This window comes from Arvicola amphibius, chromosome 3 (assembly GCF_903992535.2).
Source record: "Arvicola amphibius chromosome 3, mArvAmp1.2, whole genome shotgun sequence".
Lineage (NCBI taxonomy): Eukaryota > Metazoa > Chordata > Mammalia > Rodentia > Cricetidae > Arvicola > Arvicola amphibius.
In genome coordinates this window covers 81,874,111-81,892,599 of record NC_052049.1, presented here as the reverse complement: position 1 = coordinate 81,892,599, position 18,489 = coordinate 81,874,111, and positions in this window count along the sequence as shown.

Below are 18,489 nucleotides of genomic sequence, written 5' to 3'. Positions count from 1 at the left end.
CATAGACATATATACACATAGACACACATGCAGAATCACAGACAGACAGACAGACACAGAAACACACACACAGGTAGGTAAATAAAAAAACTTGTCTTTTTTTGACAACATCTGCAGTGTAACTCTTAACAGTTTCCATGGAAGTCTTGTAAGAGTGTGGCTAGAAAACATCACGTATGCTTCCTGCCATCTTGATGGATCATCTGTATCTAGGGTGATATTCCTTTGGTAAATAGGAAGACTACTTCTGAGGGTTAGAACGAGTATGTGTCTTGTCTGTCTTCAACATTAGAGAAACAAAAATAGATTTTGAAAAATTTTATTTTTTACTCCAGATCCATTCAGCAAAGCTCTGCTTTTAGCGTTTTATTTTATTTTATTTTTTTGTCTACTTTTCTTTTTTTTCTTTTTTTATTTTTTTTCATGTTTTTTTATATTTAAAAATTTCCATCTCCTCCCCTCCTCCTCCCCCTTCCCTCCCTTCCTCCTCCCCCTTCCCTCCCCTCCCCTCCACCCATACCCATCCCCTCCCTCCCTCTCAAGGCCAAGGAGCCATCAGGGTTCCCTACTCTATGCTAAGACCAAGGTCCTCCCAACTCCCCCCAGGTCCAGGAAGGTGATTGACCAAGCTGAGAAGGCTCCCACAGAGCCCATCCATGCAGAAGAATCAGAGCCAAGTGCCATTGTCCTTTGCTTCTCAGTCAGACCCCACTTTTGGCCACATTCCGAGAGACAGGTTTGGTCGCATGATCCATAGGTCCCATTCCAACTGGAGTTGGTGATCTCCCATTAGTTCTGTCCCACCATCTCCATGAGTGAACGCACCCCTCACGTTCCTGACTGTCTTTCTCATGTTCTCTCTCCTTCTGCTCCTCATCAGGACCTTGGGAGCTCAGCCCAGTGCTCCAATGTGGGGCTCAGTCATTTTCTTCATCTATCGCCAGGTGGAGGTTCCCTCACAGTCCTGACTTTCTTTCTCATGTTCTCTCTCCTTCTGCTCCTCATCAGAACCTTGGGAGCTCAGTCCGGTGCTCCAATGTGGGGCTCTGTCATTTTCTTCATCTATCGCCAGGTGGAGGTTCCCTCACGGTCCTGACTTTCTCATGTTCTCTCTCCTTCTGCTCCTCATCAGGACCTTGGGAGCTCAGTCCGGTGCTCCAATGTGGGGCTCTGTCATTTTCTTCATCTATCGCCAGGTGGAGGATCTATGGTGATATGCAAGAAATTCATCAGTATGGCTATAGGAACTGGCCTTTTCAGGCTCCCTCTCCTCAGCTGCCCAAGGAGCTAAATGGGGGGCGTCTCCCTGGAAACCTGGGAACCCCTCTAGGGTCAAGTCTCTTGACAACCCTCAGGTGGCTCCCTAAATTAAGATATATGCTTCCCTGCTCCCATATCCACCCTTCCTGTATCCCAAGCATCCCATTCCTCCGAGCTCCCCCCATTCTCCCCTTCACGCTTTTCTCTCCCCATCTTCCCTTGGCCTCGTCTAGCCCAACCCTCAAGTTCCCAATTTTTGCCTGGCGATCGTGTCTACTTCCAATATCCAGGAGGATTACTATATCTTCTTTTGGGAGTTCACCTTCTTAAGGTTCACCTTCTCAAGGATCCCAAATTATAGGCTCGATTTCCTTTAATTATGGCTAGAAACCGATTATGAGTGAGTACATCCCATGTTCATCTTTTTGGGTCTGGGTTACCTCACTCAGAATAGTGTTTTCTATTTCCATCCATTTTCATGCAAAATTCAAGATGTCATTGTTTTTTACTGCTGAGTAGTATTCTAGCATGTATATATTCCACAGTTTCTTCATCCATTCTTCCACTGAAGGGCATCTAGGTTGTTTCCAGGATCTGGCTATTACAAATAATGCTGCTATGAACATAGATGAGAAAATGCTTTTGTAGTATGATTGGGCATCTCTTGGGTAGATTCCCAAGAGTGGAATTGCTGGGTCCTGGGGTAGGTTGATCCCGAATTTCCTGAGAAACCTCCACACTGCTTTCCAGAGTGGTTGCACAAGTGTGCATTCCCACCAGCAATGGATGAGTGTACCCCTTACCCCACAACCTCTCCAGCAAAGGTTATCATTGGTGTTTTGGATTTTAGCCAATCTGACAGGTTTAAGATGATATCTCAAAGTTGTTTTGATTTGCATTTCCCTGATAGCTAGGGAGGTTGAGCATGACCTTAAGTGTCTTTTGGCCTTCGAACTTCTTCTGTTGATAATTCTCTGTTCAGTTCCGTGCCCCAATTTTTAATTGGGTTAATTGGCATTTTACCGTCTAGTCTCTTGAGTTCCTTATATATTTTAGAGATCAGACCTTTGTCAGTTGCAGGGTTGGTGAAGATCTTTTCCCAGTCAGTAGGCTGCCTTTGTGTCTTTGTGACAATGTCCTTTGCTTTATAGAAGCTGCTCAACTTCAGGAGGTCCCATTTATTCAATGTTGCCCTTAATGTCTGTGCAGCTGGGGTTATGCGCAGGAAATGGTTCCCTGTGCCCATTTGTTGTAGAGTACTTCCCACTTTCTCCTCTATCAAGCTCAATGTGTTCAGATTAATATTGAGGTCTTTAATCCATTTGGACTTGAGTTTTGTGCATGGTGATAGACACGGATCTACTTTCATTCTTCTACAGGATGACATCCAGTTATGCCAGCACCATTTGTTAAAGATGCCCTCTTTCTTCCATTGTGTACTTTTGGCTCCTTTATCAAAAATCAGGTGTTTGTAGGTTTGTGGTTTAAGATCCGGGTCTTCTATACGATTCCATTGGTCAACTTCTCTGTTTTTATGCCAATACCAAGCTGTTTTCAATACTGTAGCTCTGTAATAGAGTTTGAAGTCAGGGATGGTAATGCCTCCAGAAGTACCTTTATTGTATAAGATTTTTTTGGTTATCCTGGGTTTCTGGTTTTTCCATATAAAGTTGGTTATTGTCCTCTCAATCTCTGTGAAGAATTTTAATGGGACCTTGATTGGGATTGCATTGAATCTATAGATTGCTTTTGGTAGAATTGCCATTTTTACTATGTTGATCCTCCCAATCCACTAGCAAGGGAAATCCTTCCATTTTCTGGTATCCTCTTCAATTTCTTTCTTCAAAGACTTAAAGTTCTTGTCAAATAAATCCTTCACTTCTTGGTTATAGATACTCCCAGATATCTTATGCTATTTGTGGCTATTGTGAAAGGTGATACTTCTTTGATTTCCCTCTCTGCTTCCTTATCCTTTATGTATTGGAGGGCGACTGATTTTTTGGAGTTGATCTTGTAGCCGGCCACGTTACTGAAGGAGTTTATCAGCTGTAGGAGTTCTTTGGTGGAGTTTTTGGGGTCGCTTATGTATACTATCATATCATCTGCAAATAATGAAAGTTTAACTTCTTCCTTTCCAAATTGAATCCCCTTGATTCCCTTATGTTGTCTTATTGCTATTGCTAGAACTTCAAGCACTATATTGAAGAGATAAGGAGAGAGTGGACAGCCTTGTCGTGTTCCTGAATTTAGTGGGATGGCCTTGAGTTTCTCTCTGTTTAATTTGATGTTAGCTGTCGGCTTGCTGTAAATAGCTTTTATTATATTTAGGAATGACCCTTGTATCCCTAATCTCTCCAAGACCTTTATCATAAAAGGGTGCTGAATTTTGTCAAATGCTTTTTCAGCATCTAATGAGATGATCATATGGTTTTTTTCCTTCAGTTTATTTATATGATGGATTACATTGATAGATTTTCGTATGTTGAACCAACCCTGCATCTCTGGGATGAAACCTACTTGATCGTAATGGATAATTTTTCTAATGTGTTCTTGGATTCGGTTTGCCAGTATTTTATTGAGAATTTTTGGGTCAATGTTCATGAGTGAGATTGGCCTGTAATTCTCTTTCTTGGTTGAGTCTTTGTGTGGTTTAGGTATCAGGGTAACTGTAGCTTCATAGAAGGAATTTGGCAGTGACTCTTGTGTTTCTATATTATGAAATACCTTAAGGAGTATAGGTATTAGGTCTTCTTGGAAGTTCTGGTAGAATTCCGCATTGAAACCATCTGGTCCTGGGCTCTTTTCAGTAGGGAGGTTTCTGATAACAGTTTCTAATTCTTTGCGAATAACAGGATGATTTAGAGCATTTACCTGGTCCTGGTTTAACTTTGGTATATGGTATTTATCTAAAAAACTGTCCATTTCTTTTACATTTTCCAATTTTGTGGCATACAGGCTTTTGTAGTAAGATCTAATGATCCTCTGAATTTCCTCTGTGTCTGTGGTTATGTCCCCCTTTTCATTTCTGATCTTATTAATTTGTGTGTTCTCCCTCTGCCGTTTGATTAGTTTGGCTAAGGGTTTGTCAATCTTGTTGATATTCTCCAAGAAACGGCTTCTTGTTTAATTGATTCTTTGGATTGTTTTCTGTGTTTCTATTTTGTTGATTTCTGCCCTCAGTTTGATTATTTCAAGTCTTCTACTTCTCCTAGGTGAGTCTCCTTCTTTTTTTTTCTAGAGCTTTCAGGTGTGCTGTCAAGTCACCAATGAGTGCTTTCTCTGTTATCTTTAAGTGGGCACTTAGTGCTATGAACTTTCCTTTTAGCACTGCTTTCATTGTGTCCCATAGGTTTGAGTATGTTGTGTCTTTATTTTCATTAAATTCAAGAAAGACTTTAATTTCTTTCTTTATTTCTTCCTTGACCCAGGTGTGGTTCAGTAGTTGACTGTTCAGTTTCCATGAGTTTGTGGGCTTTCTGGGGGTAGCATTGTTGTTGAATTCTAATTTTAATCCATGGTGATCTGATAAGACACAGGTGGTTACTAATATTTTTTTGTAACTGTGGAAGTTTGCTTTGTTACCAAGTATATGGTCTATTTTCGAAAAGGTTCCATGAGCCGCAGAGAAGAAGGTATATTCTTTCCTATTTGGGTGGAATATTCTATAGATGTCTGTTAAGACCATTTGGTTCATTACCTTCATTAAGTCTTTCAGTTCTCTGGTAGGTTTCTGTCTGATTGACCTGTCCATTGGTGAGAGAGGAGTGTTGAAGTCTCCAACTATTAGTGTGTGTGGTTTGATGGCTGCCTTGAGTTCTAGAAGTGTTTCTTTTACATAAGTGGGAGCTTTTATATTAGGGGCATAGATATTCAGGATTGAGACTTCATTCTGATGGATTTTTCCTGTTATGAGTATAAAGTGTCCCTTTCCATCTCTTCTGATTGATTTTAGTTTGAAGTCAACTTTGTTGGAAATTAGTATGGCCACACGGGCTTGTTTCTTAGGTCCATTTGCTTGATAAACCTTTTCCCAACCTTTTACTTTGAGTAGGTGTCTGTTGTCTTTGTGGTTGAGGTGTGTTTCTTGTAAACAGCAAAATGTTCCATCCTGTTTTCGTATCGAATCTCTTAGCCTGTGCCTTTTTATAGGTGAATTGAGTCCATTGATGTTAAGTGATATTAATGACCAGTGGTTGTTAACTTCAGTCATTTTTTGTAGTAGAGTTTGTGTGTTTCCCTTCTTCAAGTTGTGCTGATGAAGGGTTGCTAGATGCCTGAGTTATTGTGGGCGTTGTTGGACTCCTTGGTTTGTGATTTTCCTTCTATTACTTTCTGCAAGGCTGGATTTGTGGCTATGTATTGTTTAAATCTGTTTTTGTCCTGGAATATCTTGTTTTCTCCATCAATGGTGAATGCAAGCTTTGCTGGGTATAGTAGTCTAGGCTTGCATCCATGTTCCCTTAGTGTCTGTAGCACATCTATCCACACTCTTCTGGCTTTCATGGTTTCCAGTGAGAAATCAAGTGTAATTCTGATAGGTTTCCCTTCATATGTTACTTGTCCTTATTCCTTTGCAGCTCTTAATATCTGTTCTTTATTCTGTATGTTTGTGTTTTGATTATTATATGGCCTGGGGATGCTTTCTTTTGATCCAGTCTATTTGGTGTTCTGTAGGCTTCTTGTACCTTCATAGGAACATCGTTCTTTAGGTTGGGGAAGTTTTCTTCTATAATTTTGTTGAATATGTTTTCTGGGCCTTTGAGTTGTAATTCTTCTCCTTCTTTTACCCCAATTATTCTTAGCTTTGGTCTTTTCATGGTGTCCCAGATTTCCTGAATGTTTTGTGTTAAGAATTTGTTAGATTTGTTTAGTTCTTTAATCTGTGAATTTATTTCCTCTATAGTATCTTCAGAGTCCGAGATTCTTTCTTCCATCTCTTGTATTTGATTGGAAATACTTGTCTCAGAAGGTTCTGTTCGTTTACTCAGAGTTTCCATTTCCAGTCGTCCCTCAGATTGTGTTTTCTTCAATACCTCCATTTCATTTATCAGGTCTTGTACTGTTTCCCTTACCTGTTTTATTGCTTTTTCTTGTTTTTCTTGGGTATCTTTGAGAGATTTATTTATTTCGTCTATCTTTTTGTTTGTCATCTCCATTTCTTTATGGCAGTTTTTTACCTCCTCTTTAAGGTCCTCTATTATTTTCATAAAGTACTCTTTAAGGTCGGTTTCTTCTATATCTTCTGGGGTAGGGTGTTCAATTCTTGTTGTTTCGGGATGTCTGGATTGTGGTGATGTCATGTTGCCTTTAATGTTGTTGGAGGAGCTCCTGCATTGGTGCGTGCCCATCTCTTCCTTCAAGAGGAGCCTGGTGGCGCTTGGTGTCCTAGACCAATCTTTGCTGTGACTGAAACTGGTTGGATCTCCCCAGTGCCAGAGGGGGACCTATTCCTTGAGTCACTATCTGAAGAAGCCCGCACTCCCTTGCAGGAATCCTCAGACCTGCCTGGAGGCCAGAGTCTGACCCCTTTGGGTGGATGGCCTTAGAACAGGAGCAGGACACCTGAGAACATTAGGGAAGGCTTGGGATAGGCAGGGACAGGAGAAACAGAGACAAGCCTGCAGAGGGAGCTGGGGGAAGGGAGTCTGTGCTCTCTTCCAGGGCAGGTTGCCCCAGGGTCCGCATTCACTCACCAGTTCAGATGGAATGTCAGGGCACAGGGTCAGGAATTCCAGGCAGCCCAGGGACACTTCCCGGATAAAAGGGCTAAGGTGGGGGCAGGGCGGGATGGAATATCACACAGTGAACCTGGCAGCACAATCTGAAGGAGCCCGCACCCCTCTGCAGGAATCCTCAGGCCTGCCTGGAGGCCAGAGTCTGACCCCTTTGGGTGGATGGCCTTAGAACAGGAGCAGGACACCTGAGAACACTAGGGAAGGCTTGGGAGAGGCAGGTGCTTTTAGCGTTTTAGATCTTTCTTATAAATGCACAATGGAGGCTTTCCTTTGAAAATCTGAATTTCTTTAGTATTATAATATAAGCTTATAATAGCTAACACCCCTTGTGCGTTTCCATAGCAGCTATTACAATGTACTTAATGTTATTAATATTTAAGAAGGAACCACTCAAATTTCAAATATGAGACAAATTGAAATTTTAACTGTTAATTGAGCACTATTGTTAATGGCACCTTTGTTAATCCGTGGTAAAGGCAATATGCACTGCTTCATTAGAGACAGAAACCTTAAAAGATAATGGTGGAATAATTCCAGTATGTAACAGTTGTCAAGTATAGTGATATAACAAATGATATTTCACTCAAAGCTCTAAATGTTAAAATATTCAGACAAATAAAAGTAAAAATCACCCATTGATTAGTTTGAGAAGCAGAAAGGAAACACTTCATCTGTCACCATAGCTGCTCTTCCTATGACTGAATCCTCAGTTAGCATGTATAAAAGACCGGGCATGCCATGCCAAAACACAGCAGCATCCACAGGGCTCTGCTTTTGTAGAATGATGTGTTATAAGTCTCTTCAGTATGTATCTTAGGAGGTTAGAACATCTGTCTGCTTCTGTCAATATTTTGGTTTCTCACATAATGTTTACTTTTCATTTTATTATGATGAGTTGTTACTAATGTTGCCAGCTTTTACAAATTCAGATGGCTCAGCAGTTAAGAGAACTCCCTCTATTCCAAAGGTCCTGTGTTCAATTCCCAACAACTACATGGTGGCTCACAATCATTTGTAATGAGATCTGGTGCCCTCTTGAGGAAGACACCTGGTCAATCATCCTCGTCAACTAAGAAGATGAAACCCAATATGGACTAGTTCAACAGAACCACCAAATATGGGCTGCCCATGCATGCTTCAGCATTGCCAGGGCATATATTTCATTCATTCATATGCAATATGTGTGTGTGTGTGTGTGTGTGTGTGTGTGTGTGTGTACATGTGTGTCCCTGAATTTTCCACAGTCTTCTTTATAGCATACTTGAATGCCAGACATTTTTTTACACTATTACTCTCTTCTTGTTAAAAAAACATCATGCAACTTTTATTTTCTATAACATAGAGACTCTATGCACACAGCTCTGTTAGGAATGCAGGAAGAGGTGTCAGTAAGGAAAAACCGACACTTTTACTGCAGGCAGAGTGATTTCTGGGACCTCTTCACAACTTCCCAGCTGTCCCACAGCACCAACAAGTAAATATTTAATACCATTTGGCACTGGTTCTTGTTATTTTCCATCCACTCCCCATATGCTTTCCCAGAAAGGCAGGAACAGTATCTTTCAGTTCTTCCTGTAGTTCTGTTTCCTTACTTTATAAGATATCCAGTTTTAAGGTTAACTAAAACACAGAATTTACAAGCAACTAAACTGAGATATAAATAATCAAATATAAGATTTGTAACAACATGATAATTGACAAATTTATTTTATCCATACAGACTTGAGTCAAATGACATTAGACATTGGCCATGTTGTGTACATGGTGCCACATGGTCACAGCACAGGTCTTGTTCTAGTTTTCAAGAAGCATGATGAAATTGACCATGGTAGAAGTAGGAGTTAACCCATTAAACACCAATTAGATAAAAATTCCTTCTGATGTAAGCAAGTGATTACATATTTGGGCTAATTAGAGGTAGCTCATGATGAAACCTCAAACAAGTTTGCAAAATGGAGCCTCTATAAGTTTTATAAACTAAAATAATTTCACTTTTAAAAGACAAAGAAAAAGGTGCTTGGAAGAATCACTCGTTGCTTTTTTCTGTTATTTTTAAAGAAAAATATTGGGTAACATAGGGTAACCTATACTTTAAGTGATTTAAGGTTAATCACAATAGGCATTTTGTGTTAAAAATGGGAAATAGTAAAACTGTCATGTAACAGCTTGCTTTTTTGGATTTTCAGGGACTCTATTCACGAACAAATGAACCAAGCAGAGTAACACCCATCAATTACTGTTAGTCATGCATTCTTTTTCACTTTGCCTTTTAACCTTTCCCCATGGTGTACTAGGATACGATGTCACAGATAATAAATGCACCAACTGTAGGGCTCTTTCTTGCTGTTCCAGGCTTACAGACTTTTTATTTATTCTTGTCTAAGAATTAGGTCTTTTGATGAATGCATTCTATTTGAATTATTGCTGCTCTGGACTTGCACAGATGTCTGTGTCAAACATATAGAAGTATTTTACATCTGGCTCATAAGAACTTCACATAAGTTGAATGAAACCATTTCCGATGACAATTAGTTCTTTCAAAGGATGCCAAGTTCAAACAAATACCAATGTATTAAACTCAAGTTTTGTCTAAAATAAAAAAAAAATGACAGCTCAACTTTGAAATTTTTTCATTACTTTAAATCTAAAGACGAGTTGACTGAAAAGAGGTGAAAACGTACAAGACTGACTAGTGTACTAGGGTAGGGAGTTTACACGATCATCAGGTCATGAACGCCTCATCTGATATCTCATGAAGACATAGATCATCTGTATTTGGATTTCCAAAATAGCTAAAAGTTAAATAATAGTTCAATTAGACATTATAATTTCCCTCTTGTGAGTCTAATAAAAATTAAGATATTGCACAGAGGCCAGGTGATGTAGTTAAAAGCCTGCTTGATTTCATGACAAATCGATTTTGAATTAAAATTAAGGATTGGGGTGGCACACACCTATAATCTCAGCACTCAACACATGGAGACAAGAGTATCAGAATTTCAAGGATATCCTTGACTATAGAAGGAGATCAGGGTTAGTCTGGAAACCACTTGGTCATCTACTCTATCACCCAAAGCAAAGACAAAAAATGAATCAATTTGTTTATTTATTTTTAGAGAGTGGATTTTTTAATACTAAATGTCTTACTTATGAAGTCTGTATTTGTATTTCATTGTGTGTTATAGATAATGGAATGATAACATAGACTACATTGGTTATTAATATGGTTTTTAAATGTTCCATGATTAAATGCAGAATGTTGTGAACATATTTAGTGGCCTCTTGGTGATTTTAACTTAGTAAACATTCTCTCATTGGGAATTAGTCTTATGTGGTAAAATGTAAAAACAGATTTTGTTTGATATATTTATTTTTTGAGATATAGGTTATATTTTTGCTGTTCTTTTATTTTCATGAAAAATTCATTAACCATGAAAATTAGGGGAAATAAGAGCCACTAAATTTATGACTCAATTTTAAGACAGGTCAAAAATAATATCACAGATTTATCTTCAAAAATATATTATATAAACTAATATAATTTAGTGTCTTTCTGTATGAGAAAGTGATTTTACACAATTTTTAATACATATCTCAATAAAATATAGAATTTATCTGTTTTAAAATTTTAGAAAAATTATTCTAACAAAGATAGGTATTGGAGGATATGATTTTAACCCTTAAAAATATTCCTTAAGTCTCCTTGAGCAACATATACATATTCATAATAACAAATTAAAGCAGAGAACAGAAGTTATGTGGTCACCTTTAACATATTATGTGGAGGTTTTTAAAAGCCAGCTCGTGAAGTTTTGTTGACTAGGAAAGTAAATGATATTTTAAGCTCTGTTAAGGAAGAACATCCAAGTAACAAATGATCCATTATGTCCCACAGGTACTCAGATTGAGTCTTCAAATATTTTTGCATTAGATTTGACTTTTGGGATGCATTTGTATTCTAATTTTCTATACAAATCATGCTACTTTTTGGATTCATTATTTTTGTGAAGTTTTTCAAGGGATTTCCCTCTTCCTCTTTTCATGATGTTCTGGGATCCTATATCTAGTTCTTCCTTTGCACCCTCAGTAACTCTCATTTCTATCGAAAGATTATGTCATAATTTCTATCTCATGGAGATTCTACTTTATCCCTAATATTAGTGTAGACATAATTTATAGTACAAACTTTTGTTGGCAAATGAAAATAAAACTCACAATTACAAGGAAGGTAATTCCAGACATGGATAAAAAATCATCCTACCTAACATGGATTAGATACATTTAAGGAGAAAATCCCTCCCCAACCTTAAGAAACAAAACCTTGCAATTTGTTCCTGCTTTGTTCTCCCTCCGCTCATTTTAGTCTAGGAATAGGGGATTTTAATGCTTAGTGAATTTCAAACGAGCTTGGTTCGTTAGTGCGTTCGCCTCTCTCTGTAAGAAGCATCCAGCCAGCTGAGATCAGGGATCACCAGTGTTCTGGATCACTGCATCAAGAGAGTCTGCAGGGGGCGCCCAGCTCTGAGAACTGGATGATTCTGTCTAAATGTGGGAGTCAGCCTGCTCATTCTGTCTCGGTACTGGAAGAGATTAAACTCACGTGTCCTCAGCATCTAACATGCGCTATCCACTTCACTTTGTTTAATTCCTCGTATTTTGTACTTCAGGAGATAAACTGAGAATTGCAGTGCCGTAAAGCCATGGTGATGCAGCTAAATCCAGGAAGAGGAGCTCTGGGACGGTTTCCCACTTTTCCATCTTGCTAGAAGAATAACTCTGCTGTGATATTTATTTTTTGTTCTTGATCATCTCATAATTATCTGCTTATGCATCTGTCTACAGCTTATGGGCTAGAAAGCTTGTATATTTATTTCCCTTTCCTAGTGGAGTATGGTATACTATAGATCGTCTGACAAGAAATGTCTAAAACAGAGTAAAATGTCTGATTGATTCACATACTTTTGAGCTCTGTTTGCTGTTTATGTCAAAAAAGATCAAGAATAATTTTAAATCATGTAAAATAGAAGAATCTATGTAAATCCCTTTAAATATAATTCATAATTTAAACCAAAGTACTATCTTCAAGGTAGGTTTTACTGTTATCATTTGCTGAATAGAAAATTAGCCCAGAGAAACATACCTTTGCAAGGCCTGTACAGCTCATGAGCGGTGGGTGACATTGGTTCAGGGCCATTGCCTCTAAATCTTGGTGGGTTTTTTCTCCCATGCCACCCTGATTCAGTGATGTCTTTCCTCTGGTACCTGAACAGCGATTCCCATTGGATATTTACATTCAAATCAATATGAAATTTCTCGTTAATTTTGAGGTGGGATACTTTTCACTATACTTATGGGAAGGAATGAATTACCTTGGAAAACCAGGCACCTCATTATTGCAAAAAGAGCCATTGGAATAAAGAATATGAGAGCCAGACTTGGCACTGGAGAATTGCTGATGTTTAAACACACAGAAAATATCATTTCCAGCTTTTCTGGTTTTAAAGTGCAATATGAAGAGAAGATACCAGATTGTCTCCAGGGTGCAGTAGTGAACCAACCTGATTAACCTTGAGCAGTCAGTGGTATTCAATCCATTTTTTATCTGATAGGAAATAGTGGGAAAGTTTCCATACCTGAATATAGTCATGTATGTTACCTTCACTATGTACGATGTCCTTTCTAATTCCTAGTTTCTACTTAGCAGTTCCTCATTGGAATTTGGTGTGACTCAATTTGTTTTTGGTTTCCCTCACACATTCATTTTAGTTTTAGGCATTTGTGACATAAAGAGGTAAATATTCAAATTGCCTGTAAAGGATTTCTAGAGCTGAACAGTAGGCACATCAATCAGAAATTTAAAAGACTTGCACAATTTTTGTGCATGTTTGGAGAGAAAGGCACCATATTCTGAGTGGACAAAAATAAAATTGAAAAATAGGCACAAGTTTTTACTAGACCTTAGAAATGATGGGCAGCAAAAAATAACTATTCCATTTAGGACTGGAGTAGTGATTTTATTATTGGGGAAGTGTTTTTCTGTAGGCAAAGAATAAACAAAATATATAATAGTAATTTGGAGCAAACATTTCAGATACTACTCTAAGGAGCCTAACGATTTAATGAGATATATTCAACAAAATAATCTGTTCTGAGTCTATTACATACTCATAAAAGACTGGATACAGAAAACTTCAGTAGGTTCTGAATGAGTTGGAAAATGTCACATAATCACAAATGGCGAATGGTCTGTGCTCTAGAAGGTATTTCGGTGTTAAATGCTGCTGTATCTATTGGGGACCTCTAAGAGAAATGAGGTCTGTTTTGTGATTCCAATCTTGTTGTTTTGCTGTACGTCAATCTTGTTCTCTGTGAAGGACAGTGCTCTACCAAGTAGCCTCTGAAGACCTCTTACCTTGTTTATAAAGTCGAGGGGTTTTCTTTTAACAAGACACATATGACCCTACTCCTTCTCTTGAAAGTTTTTGTCATGTCTTTTTCAGTCTGTACACACACACACACACACATACACACACGCGCGTGCATGCCTATTGATAGGTGGACAACACTCTAGCAAAAGTCTTCTGAAAATGAATCATACTTCCTAATTTGCTTAAGGGTGGGTCATCTTCATTGCTGACTCGGTTAAATTTACAATCACTTGGGAAGCATACTTCCAAACAAGCTTATGAGTGCCCAGGAAAGTTCAACTGAAGAAGAAAGGCAAACCAGAATGGGGTGGGCAGGAGTCCCAGACTGAATGAAACGAGAAAAATCAGAAATTCATCTTAGACTAGTATTCATCCCCTTCAAGTTCCTGACTGTGGATTGTGGATGCAATATGACCAACTGCCTTCATGCCTTCTCTTAAACGATGATCCAAAACAAATTCTCTCTTCCCCAAGTTGTTTCATGTCATGATTTGGTGACAATAATGATAAAAGCAACTAATAGAGCCCCATTTAATTTCACTAAGTGCCCTTGATATATACTGCCTATATAGCTGTGCTTCTGATTACAATATCAAACTAAAAGTTTCTGATTGAACTTTCTGAGCATTGTGGTATGCTTGTGTGTGTGTGTGTGTGTGTCTGTGTGTACCCATCTTTCCTCTCATTAATTACCATGTTTCTAACCTTTGCATGACCCTGTGTTTGGGTGATGTGCCCCAGGTATGTCAGGGCTCTACTTATTGACAGGGCCATGGTGAAACATAACCTTGAGGAAATCATATTCTTCAGAACCTGTTGGAGAAAATTCATTGGGTTTATTGTGACATTGGGCTCAGTTAAAGGACATAACTCATTTACAAACTGTCTTCTGAGATGACAATCTGAGACAAAGAATTTATATTTCATGGCCAAGTGTTATAACTAGCTGGTTCTTGAGGAAAGCTATTGCCAAGTTTTGTGGAAATGGCAACAGTGAGTCATTGTCTTCTGAAGTAGCAAAAATACATTAAGAATATCAATAGTAATCAGCATCAAGTAATAAAAAAGGGAAGAAATATTTATTTGTTTCTGTTTCAGGGAAGGCTACCTATCATTGATTAGGATTCTGTACCAATGTTATCCAGACTATTCCTATTTTTTTCCTCATTTTTGTTCTTCCTCTCCATCTCTATACCTCATGCCTTGTCAGTCATATCTATCCCTCTTTTTTTTCTTCATCTTCTGTCAGGACATATTTCCCCAATCGGGTCTTGTGTTTTCTCAGAAAGCTTTTGCAAGTAAGCAAGTAAGCAACATCAGACTCAGTATCCTGGCAGGTGGATCTCTGTGAATTCATGGCCATCCTGGTCTACAGGAGCTAGTTCCAGGACTGGCTCCAAAGATACAAAGAAACTCTGCCTTGAGAAACTAAAATATAAATAAATAAAATAAAAATAAAAAATAGAAATCTAAGGTCCACTTCATATTGGTATAATTATATAAATCTAATGACAGACATTAGTACAAAGCAATTAATTAAAGGTTCCATTTTTATTCTGTTATTTCCATAGGTAGTAGTAGTCAACTCTTCAAAGCCTGGCATCTAAAGCATTCTATGTATCTTATGGAGGATGGGACACTATTACTGCATTGCTCTTCGAGCTTCTGTCATTTAATAGTCAGCTGCAGGGCTCTCCTCGGTCTCTCATTCTAAGATGATGAAGCATAACGAATCCTAAATGAGGGAGGAAATTGCTTCTGTTGGGCAGTAAAGTATCTGAGCCTGGCAGGTCAAATATATATTGTTACGCCTCCCCCATTCCTGTTTCCCTCTGCTGTATGTCTCCTTTCCTGACTTTTGCATGTATTCATGCTACAATGAAACAAATAATTTTGACTTTGCAGTTTTGCAAAATTTATGATAATCAGATGGCCAGTATTCTTGGATTTCTAGCTGTAGGCAAAAAGTGGTTTATTAAAGTTCTATTTTTCCTTTTATTAAATTGGGTCGTGGCTTCTCTTTTTCTCACAGGACTTACTGACTTCTGTAGGGAGTAGTCACATATGGTGGGTGGACATTGCATACATCTCTAGTAAATATTAAAGCTGCTGTTTGCTGGGAATGTTTTCTCAAGTCTAACCATAAAGACTAAAACGTCCTTGATTTGTGTATTAATCAATGTTTTATGGCATACCTTTCCCCGGGGAAATGTTAAATACATGTCTATTCACCCTGGAAAGTAACTCTGCAACAGACCAAAGTACAGATACACCAAAGTCCAACATGGTGAATCTATGAGTTTTATGGAGTTACTAACAAGAATATGGGTGAGAAGTTACTTCGAGGAACATACATAAGTCAAAGACAGATGTATCAATAAATCCCACCTGGGTGTGGGTGACAGTTCGCAAAAGTAAGAAACAAGAAGGGAGAGTACAGACTGCACATAGATCAACAGACTGTAGTGTTCTTTGCAGGTAGACTACTTGGCTTGAACTCATTCCAGACAGCTTAGCTGTCTCTAACTCTCCCAGGTAGCTCAGTTTATATGAGCACATCTCTTAGTGATCCTTACTGCATATATGTGACTGGAAGTGGGGAATTGTAGTGAGTGTGGTCAGTTTCAGAACTTCCTGAAGCTATCGAGTTGTTAACTTCCTGAACTTAAAAAGCTTTCCTGCAGGATACAATATTTCTTTGTTTAGAACACCCGTTGCTTCCTCTCCCCTTTAGCATCTTGTTTTTTAAATAGGCTTCCTTTCGAGATGAAATTTTCTGTCTTAGAGGATACTTCTAGATGACAATGGCTACAGTTGAAACTTGTCCATGGTCAACAATTTTCAGCAAATACTGATGAGGATCCACTGTGGAGAGAGTGAGAGTCAAGAGAGACCACCACCCTCCTCATCTACTCCTTTTCAAGGCATCGTGATCTAAATGACCCATTACTTTCATTTCAGTCTTATATTAGTCTGCACAAGCTCAGAAAACGAACTCCTTCGATCAAATGACATTTTTTTTTTTTTTTTTTTGGTTTTTCGAGACAGGGTTTCTCTGTGGCTTTGGTGCCTGTCCTGGAACTAACTCTTGTAGACCAGGCTGGCCTCGAACTCACAGAGATCCACCTGCCTCTGCCTCCCGAGTGCTGGGATTAAAGGCGTGTGCCAGGAAAGCATGCAAAGTGAATGAAAATTTAAACATGCATTTGCTTTTTAACATTTAAATATTTCTTAGATGTTATGCATCTAAATAGCAGTTAATATATTTGATATTAAATAGTGATGCCTAGGCTTTATTTAAATTCAGGGTGTAGAAGCCTGCTGTACCTTACCATTTCCAGTGTTGTAAAAAGTAGCAATGTGTGTCCTAGTCAATATACAAATGAGGAACCCAGACAGAATAAATGAATTTTCATTATCTCTAGAAAAAGTTCATTGGACTATCAGCCAGATAAATCACTTCTTACTTCCTTTTTCAAATAAAAAGCTAGGATTTTGATCCATTAGAATCAAGTATTCTGAAATTCTGATATAGGATCTCTCTGTGTCTCTGTCTCTCTCTCTGTCTCTCTCTGTGTCTCTCTGTCTCTCTGTCTCTCTGCCTCTCTCTCTCTCTCTCTCTCTCTCTCTCTCTCTCTCTCTGTGTGTGTGTGTGTGTGTGTGTGTTTAAACTTTCTTGATACAAAGAAGCTGACAAAATCATGGGTGACTATTTTCAACAACTTTCTGTGGTTTTACGAAGATAGTATCTGAAGAAAGAGGCTGGGAAATGGATATTAACTTTGTTACATAGATTGTGGTAGAGAGCAAAATATCCTAGCAAACTATAAGTGTATACTGATGGTAGCTTTTGTTCAGAGCTCATTGAGGCCACATTGGAGAGTCTGTCTGACAATGATCAGAGAACCCATAAGATGAGGAGAGCAGATCCATGATATATATATATATATATATATATATATATATATATGTGTGTGTGTGTGTGTGTGTGTGTGTGTGTGTGTGTGTGTGTGTGTGTGTGTGTGTATGTTTAGCATAATTTCATAAAAATTATGCAAGCCAATAAACTTGTAAGGTTATAAATCTCAAACACTATGTGATTAAGTTGGGTGAATCGAAGTGCCAGATGCTGCCTTGGACTTCTGTAGGAGTCTATTATTTTTACTGACAAACACAACAGCTGCAAAGATAATTTTTATGTTCACTATATTTACTGTATTACTAAGCGGATTAGAAGCCCCTGAAGTACATCTTAAAGTCTGTATTACTCTGTACCAGACACTGTCACTTTAAACCCATTAGTGGAGGTCCTTGGATTAGTAATGGTGTTCTTAAGAAGAGACAGTAGAAATGGGACTAAGTGTCTCCATCCAGCCTTGTATAGTCAATGGTAGGTTCAGTCTTCCTCAGGGAGAAAGGTTGGCATTCCAAGGATACATAAAGTTATCAGGTAGGATTGGTGATACCCTCTTCAGACCAAGGTAGCGCACATCTTCCACCCACATCGTTTATAGTATTCTGATGTTCAAAAAGGAGTTTAGGGTCAGTGAGATGTGTCTGTGGGAACACAAGCTTATTGCCAAGCCTCATGATCAGACTGGGTTCCCTGGGACCCATATGCTGCATCTTCACATCCAGCAAACTTACACAATTGTTTCTCTGACAAGGATATAGTGTTTCATGTGCTTTAGAACAGTGTATATGTTTAAAATTAAAGAAATCAAACAAATGATTGAAGGTATGATCTCATTTTGAATTTTGAACATATTTTATATGATTTAAATCTATACATCTTTGGTACATGTTTACAGAGTTTTATAGACTTTTCTATACCACACATAATTATATTTAAGTAAAGAGATTGATTAAAACTTGCGGGAAGCTTCACCACCATATTCTGCTCCCCCAAGACACACTCCATCACCCAACTCCATCCATATTATCATTCTCTCCATGACAAGCCCTCCCACAAAACTCCAACAGACTCCACAGTCTGAACAACACATACACAAACCACATCAGTTGGAGGAACAGGTGAGTGACTGGCTTCCCAGCTGAAGCACCCA